Source organism: Malus domestica, chromosome 15 (genome assembly GCF_042453785.1).
Source record: "Malus domestica chromosome 15, GDT2T_hap1".
NCBI classification, from domain to species: Eukaryota; Viridiplantae; Streptophyta; class Magnoliopsida; order Rosales; family Rosaceae; genus Malus; species Malus domestica.
Window position 1 is genome coordinate 47,030,984 of NC_091675.1, and position 7,989 is coordinate 47,038,972.

Sequence of the window (7,989 nt, forward strand, 5' to 3'; positions counted from 1 at the left end):
GGTGAATGATTTTTCTTAAATGGTCTCTACTACCTTTCCAAGCTTACTCAAGTTCCCAGGGTTTTTCAAGTCACTTCAAGCTTAGCTCAAGAACAACAGCTTTGGCATCAACAACTAGCACATCCTTCTGAAAAAGTCTTATCCACTTTGTTCCCAAACTTGTACAAAATTACAAGCTCTTTTGACGTGTGTCATTTTTATAAGTTTACTAGATTACCATTTACCTCCTATTTGTCTAGGGCTAGTAATCCTTTTGAAATCGTGCATTCTGATGTTTGGGGACCAATTGTAGAGTCTTTTGATGGATACAAATACTTTGTAACTTTTGTGGATGATTTCACAGGGATCACTTGGTTGTACCTTTTGAAATTTAAAAATGAAGTGATGAATGTTTTTCAAGATTTTAATACACTTGTGACCACACAATTTGTTTCAAAAATTCATGTTTTACGATCAAATAATGGCACTAAATATATGTCTCATAACATGTCACAATATCTAAGCATGCATGGTATACTATACCAAACAAGTTGTGTTGGAACTCCCCAACAAAATGGGGTAGCCGAGAGGAAGAATAGAGATCTACTTGAGAAGACTAGAACTCTTATGTTTCACATTTATGTGCCTAAGAAATTTTGGTCTTAGGGAGTTCTTACTACAACATATCTCATCAATAGATTATCTAGTAAGGTGGTGAACTTTAAATCACCTTATGAGGTCTTGAAAGACAGAAAGATCAATTTATCACATTTGAGAGTCTTTGGGTGTACATGCTTTGTTCACATTCAAGCACAAAATCGTGACAAGCTAGACCCAAGGGCTACCAAATGTGTCTTTCTAGGTTATTCATCCACCCAAAAAGGTTACAAGTGTTACAATTCAATAACTAGAAAAATGGTTGTTTCAAGGAAAGTTAAATTTGAAGAAAAAGTTCCTTACTTCTCACAACCATTGGATGATTCTAGACAGGGGGAGCATTTACTAGATTTATTTCCAACTCCATATCCAAATGAAGAAGATGCAACATGCATTTCTGGTAAGCATGAACTGGATGCTAGAAACCCTTAACTCTGTGACACATCCTAAAGAGGAATTCTCTACTCCTTCCAACAATGACATTACTCAGTTGCCTGCAGTCCATTCTCGTCTAGTTCATCGAAATCCTACTCGTGAGAGGAAACTTCCTTCCAAGTTACATGACTATGTGACATACACTACCAAGTATCCTTTGACTAATGTTATTGATTATAGCAAAGTCTCACCATGTTTTGCTGCGTTCTTAAGTGCTATTAATGAAGCTCGTGAACCACAAAGTTTTCAAGAAGCTAATCTTCATAATGAGTGGAGAACTGCCATGGTAGAATAGCTTCAAGCTCTTCATGAAAATCACACATGGACCATAGTGAAATTGCCAAAAGGGAAAAAGGCAGTGCGGAGCTGATGAGTGTACAAAACCAATTTCCATTCAGATGGCATGGTTGAAAAACATAAGGCTCGCTTGGTTGCTCGAAGATTGACACAAACCTATGGGATCGACTATAACGAGACACTTGCTCCCATGGCAAAAATGAACACTGTTAGGGTGCTGTTGTCAGTTGCAATCAACAATGCATGGCCTCTCTTTCAAATGGATGTTAAAAATGCTTTTCTGCATGGTGAACTTGAAGAAAAGGTTTACATGAAGCTTCCCCGAGGTCACCCTCAATCAAATAACCCAGAAATGGTGTGCAAACTTCATAAATCCATTTATTGTCTCAAGCAAAGTCCACATGCATGGTATGCCAAGCTAAGTCATGTTCTAGAAAGAGTTGGTTTTCAGCGAAGCACTGCGGATTCCTCTCTATTTGTCCATTCTAGCTCAGTGGGTAAACTCATTGTGCTAATATATGTTGACGATCTAATTGTGACAGGTGATAAGATGTCAGAGATCAATGCTCTTAAACAGTATCTCAACAACAAGGTTGCAATCAAAGATCTTGGCACTCTAAAATATTTTCTGGGAATCAAGATTGCACTCTCACAAGGGCTTCTTTCTCAACCAACGCAAGTATGTTATTGACATTCTTCACGAAGCAAATATGATAGATTGCAAGCCTACTCACACTCCCTTGGATAGCAACTTGAAGCTAAAAAATCACGGTGATGTCATTCCAAATATATGTTACTATCAAATGATGGTTGGCAAACTCATTTATCTGATTATCACGCGTCCTGATCTATCACATGCTGTCAATCTTGTTAGCCAGTTTATGCACTCTCCAACCATGGATCATTTGAAGATTGTTCATGGTGTGCTTCGTTACCTTAAGGGTTCTGTTGGTAGAGGAATTATTATGCGCAACAATGTCACACTTGCATCTTTGGTTATACAGATGTTGACTAGGCGGGCAATTCCCTCGATTGCAAGTCTACCACAGGTTTTTGTACCTTTGTAGGAGGCAACCTAGTTACCTAGAAAAGCAAAAAACAAAGTGTTGTTGCACGCTCCAGCGCCGAGGCAGAATATCATCATATGGCATCTACTACGTGTGAACTAATTAGGCTCAAACACCTTTTGTTAGACTTAGGTTTTTGTCATCAGCAACCGATGTCCCTGCACTATGATAACCAAGCTGCGATGCACATTGCATCAGATTCGGTATTCCATGAAAGAACTAAACATATAGAGGTTGATTGCCACTACGTTCGCAATCAAGTTTAGTCGAAGGTGATTCAAACTCACTACACACACAGTCATGATCAACTAGCAAATATTTTCACAAAAGGATTGACATATGCTATTTTTCAGCGTCTTTGGTTCAAGCTTGGATCAATTGACCCATTTGATCCAACTTGAGGGGGAGTATTATATGAAGTGTACTTGTTGTTAACCTAGTTTTAAGGGGATGGGTTGATGTCCATGTAGAGTGGGCTGTTTTTTGCCCTCTTGTACATTGATGTCACCAATAGTGTTTCTTGTTGTCAATCCCCATAATTCAAGGGATGTGTATCTAGTAGTTGTTTACTTTTGGTTGTTAGCTTTTAGGTTTAAATCAATGAGGGATAGGGGGCTTGTTCCTTCTCTTCGATATACATATATTGGTTAGGTCTTGTAATCTTTTTCCTTACAACGAATATACAACTTGAAAACTCCAATACAAAAGAAACGACTGTTGTAAGCAAAACTATATACACTTAAAAGCATGAGTCCCGCTCTTGAAGACCTGTGATCTAAGAAAACGGTGATCGTCTTTCTATCTTAATTCAAAAACGGAGAAAAAGTACAACCAAAAAAAGTAAAATAACAACTACCACTGTATTAAGAACAAACGGTAGATGACCACCATCTTCTTGGACCATGGAAGTCTAAGCAGAAATCATTTTCTCTACTGTATGCCCTGTCCTCCCCGTGCGTGTGTGCTTTGTTCGTGGAATCCCCGATGTAATTCTTAATGTTTTGTTGACTAACAGTAGCGATTAGGTTTGCGGGAGTTTTCCCTGTCGTTGTAATATGTTGTTGCTTTTGAATCTCTATCAATACAATATCATATATCGTTGCTTTCAAAAGAAAAAAAAAAACTATATTCACTGGAGAAATCATTTTCTTTGTTTCATTTGATAATTTGAAACGTTCAATTATTGATAAAAATTACTCAGCAACTGATGAATGCACGATGGTTAAAACTTTAATTCAAAACACGGATAATGCGTGCTTGATACGTAGCTATGATATTGACTTGAATTATGCAAACATTTGGTCCTAATTAAGTCGTTTTTGATTAATTAAGAGTGCAAAACGTGTTGATAAATGGGTTGGGTAGGGGTGAATCCAGTCTCAGATTCTAGAATTTTGACAAACAGCTCAAAAACACGTCCATGTAAATTTAATCGGCTGACTCAGGACCCTACACTTTAGGAGAAAGCTGCCAATCCTCAAGCGACCTTTAAGGTGAGTAGTGGTGAGTACGGTTTGGATTACGTCTCAAATCATACTTGAGTAATATACATCACATTGGTTTCGATTACGTCTCAAATCATACTTGAAGAATATACATCACATCTTGTATGCTAAATTTTATCACCTTGACAGGGTAGAGATTTGCATACAAGGTTACAAGATTTATTGACTGTAACAGGCTTAAATAATGCTTTAGAGAGAACAACCTTTAACGTTGGCATGGTAATTGAATAATAATTGGCTCTAAAAAAAGGAAATATAGGTTTGTCATTGGTGGCTTCATAACCTTAAGTTCCCATCATTTCTCTACCTCTTCTTGTCGTGTGTTTTTATTTATTATTCGTCTTTTTAATTTTCTTGTTGATATTTTTTTTTATTTGACCATTCAATTCAATCAACCGTTTGTTTGTTTAATTAATTGTAGCGTGATTAAGTGGGTTAATTGGTATCAAAAGCAATCCTCGTGGGATCAACCTCGAATTTGACCCTGTTATGTTACTTCTGATCTTGTGCACTTGCAAGTATTTAAACTGTGCTTGATTTATCTACTCCAAATTCACATCATCCGTTATTATTAGAGATAGAGAGAAAGTAGATGAAAGGACGGACGAATCAAGAATGGTAAGATTTTGTGGAGTAAGGAGAAATACACACAAAATGATATACAAAATGAAAACCAACAACTAGAAGAAAACGTCATGTTGGCAAAAAAATAAACCTACTTAAATTTGTTTTCAGATTTTAATTTTGTTCTTCATTTTCGTGAACACTTCTTCCACATCCTCCCTGTGCGACCATGAACTTTTCAAGCCGGAGTAAGGCGAATCGAAATACATGTGCCTCAAAAGTCCGGTCATGAACTCAATAGCTTCGATCGTCTTGAGTTGTTCAAATGGACTAACGATGTCACTGCATCCTGTTGTGCTCCAAAAAGGTAGGCGAAGTCCATCGTCTTTGTTGAGATTGACCATTCTTGCTCTATAAGACTAGGGATCAGATGAGTTTTATATATTTTTAGAGATTCCTATAATGTAGGGATCTAATCACCCTCCTAAGAGGAAACAATATCAGATTCTAGATATGCTCTTGGATTCTCCTGGTTTAATACGAATTCCGCATCCTCAAAGTTCTCTCTCCCGACTAGTATAAATACTAGGGCACATGTCTGGAAATGCATACAACGCAATCTACGCATACTCTATCTAGTATAAATACTCTATCTTGGATACCACACCAATACCCAAGGTCCAACCACAGTTGTTTGCTTTCTTGCAGGTGGTTGGACTTGCATAACTCCTCCGTCCACAACGGTGCACAAATTTAGTTCCAACACTCGTCACCACCCTTCCTTTATCATTGTTCATGCATTATTTATTCCTTATATTTCCTCTTATTTTACAAACAAAAAAGAAAAACTAAAAAATTCAAGGGAGTTTTAGTGACAGTTTTATTCCACTGTTATTTCTCTTTATAGTCATTTAAAAAATATAGTTGTTTTATATTTACCAATATCAAGGAGACATTATATTAACTGCACAACAACTGAGAAAACATTTTATCGATGAATAGGAGAAATTTGAGAGAGGTGTCTTTAGAATCATAGTAAATTGTGAAAACGAATAAGAACCAACTAGACCTAGCAGTTTTTGACACGACACGGTAACACGACACGAAAACGACACGAAAATAACGGGTTTCGGGTTAACACAATAACTTATCGGGTCACTATCAGGTGACCCATTAAGAACCCGTTAATAATGGGTTCTTAACAGGTATACACACGGGTAACACGTGGGTAACCCGTTTCGACCCGTTAAAAAAAAAATTATTTTAATAATTTAAAGTTTAATTACTAAAAGATTTATTATAAAATACAATAGTCATATTAATATATACAATATATTCTATATTAAATATATAGTTTTGTATTATTGTTCTATATAAATTATAAAAAAATAAAAAAAAAGTTTTAGTCATTATTTATTTTTATTATGAGAGTTCCTTATTATCATTACTAGGATGAATTTTACATAACATATTCTTGTCCAAAATTAAAATATACTAGTATAGTATTTGTATATGCAAGAACTAAGAAGACATACATACAAGTATGAAAAATGTGAAAGAATATATAAACACTCGTGATTTATCATTATTCCTCCACGAATAGATAATTGTTACACTTATATTATCATTTAGATTTTTTAAAACCTTCAAACCCTCATGAATAATGTTTTTTATTTGAGGGCAAAATTAATAAAATTAATAATAATTATTGTAGAAGTGTAAAAAATGTAAAAATATATATATACAATCACTCATATATAAAAAAAAATTGTAAATGCTTTAAATTAAAGATCAAATTTATTCATTACATTCTTATAGGGTCGAGGAGTGTATATGTACAAAATCATCAAAATCGAAGCTAAAATAACCGTTAAATTGTGAGTTTTCGTTTATAACCGTCGAAAACTTTTGTTCCGTTACGTAATCAATGAATGTTTGTTTTTACGATTTTTTACGTTTGCAATCTCAGAATGTGTACAAATAAGTTTGACGGTTGGATCGTTGAAAAAAGTTTCGTAGAATGCATATTGCGTCAAAATGGGATATTAAACAAACACTTATAGTTAATATTATACTTCTATTAAGTATAAAATAAGTTCCACTAGTGTAAATACTTTAAATTAAAGATCAAATTTATTCATTACATTCTTATAGGGTCGAGGAGTGTATCTGTAAAAAATCATCAAAATCGGAGCTAAAATAACCGTTAAATTGTGATTTTTCGTTTATAATCGTCGAAAACTTTTGTTCCATTACGTAATCTCTGAATGTTTGTTTTTACGATTTTTTACGTATGCGATCTTGGAATGTGTACAAATAAGTTTGACGGTTGGATCGTTGAAAAAAGTTTTGTAGAATGCATATTGCGTCAAAACGATAGATTAAACAAACACTTGGAGTTAATATTATACTTTTATTAAGTATAAAATAAGTTTTTGTGGCATCCACTAGTGTAAATACTTTACATTAAAGATCAAATTTATTCATTACATTCTTATACGGTCGAGGAGTGTATCTGTAAAAAAATCATCAAAATCGGAGTTAAAATAACTGTTAAATTGTGATTTTTCGTTTATAACCGTCGAAAACTTTTGTTCCGTTACTTAATCTCTGAATGTTTATTTTTTACGATTTTTTACGTATGCAATCTCGAAATGTGTACAAATAAGTTTGATGGTTGGATCGTTAAAAAAAATTTCGTAGAATGCATATTGCGTCAAAATAATAGATTAAACAAACACTTAAAGTTAATATTATACTTCAATTAAGTATAAAAAAAGTTTTTGTGGTATCCACTAGTGTAAATACTTTAAATTAAAGATCAAATTTATTCATTACATTCTTATAGGGTCAAGGAGTGTATATGTAAAAAAATCATCAAAATCGGAGCTCAAATAACAGTTAAATTGTGATTTTTCGTTTATAACCGTCGAAAACTTTTGTTCCGTTACGTAATCTCTGAATGTTTGTTTTTTTATGATTTTTTACGTAGGCGATCTTGGAATGTGTACAAATAAGTTTGACGGTTGGATCGTTGAAAAAAGTTTTTGTACCGCCAGCAATAGATAATTTTGTAGTAGTGAAACCTTAAATTTATTTAATTGTCGATTGTCATTTACGCTTTATTCTTCTTACTAAATTTCATTTTTAAAATTTTATTTTTTGAAAACATGATCATCTGGCGGATGTAAGAAGATGATATCACGTTTCGATATTTACAGTTAACTGAAATATGAGTCAATGTCATATAATTTGTAGAAACTTTATAAACATCAAGCAATATTTTCACTAACCATAAAACTCTAAATATAATATCAACGATCCAAACCGTTCATCTACCTACACCCTCTAATAGATCATGTTTTCAAAAAAGAAAATCTAAAAAAATGAAATTTGATGAGAACAATGAAGCATAATTGTAAACAACAATCAACGGTTAAATTTTGATCAATGATTTATATGATTATAGTGGCGAATTTCGAAGT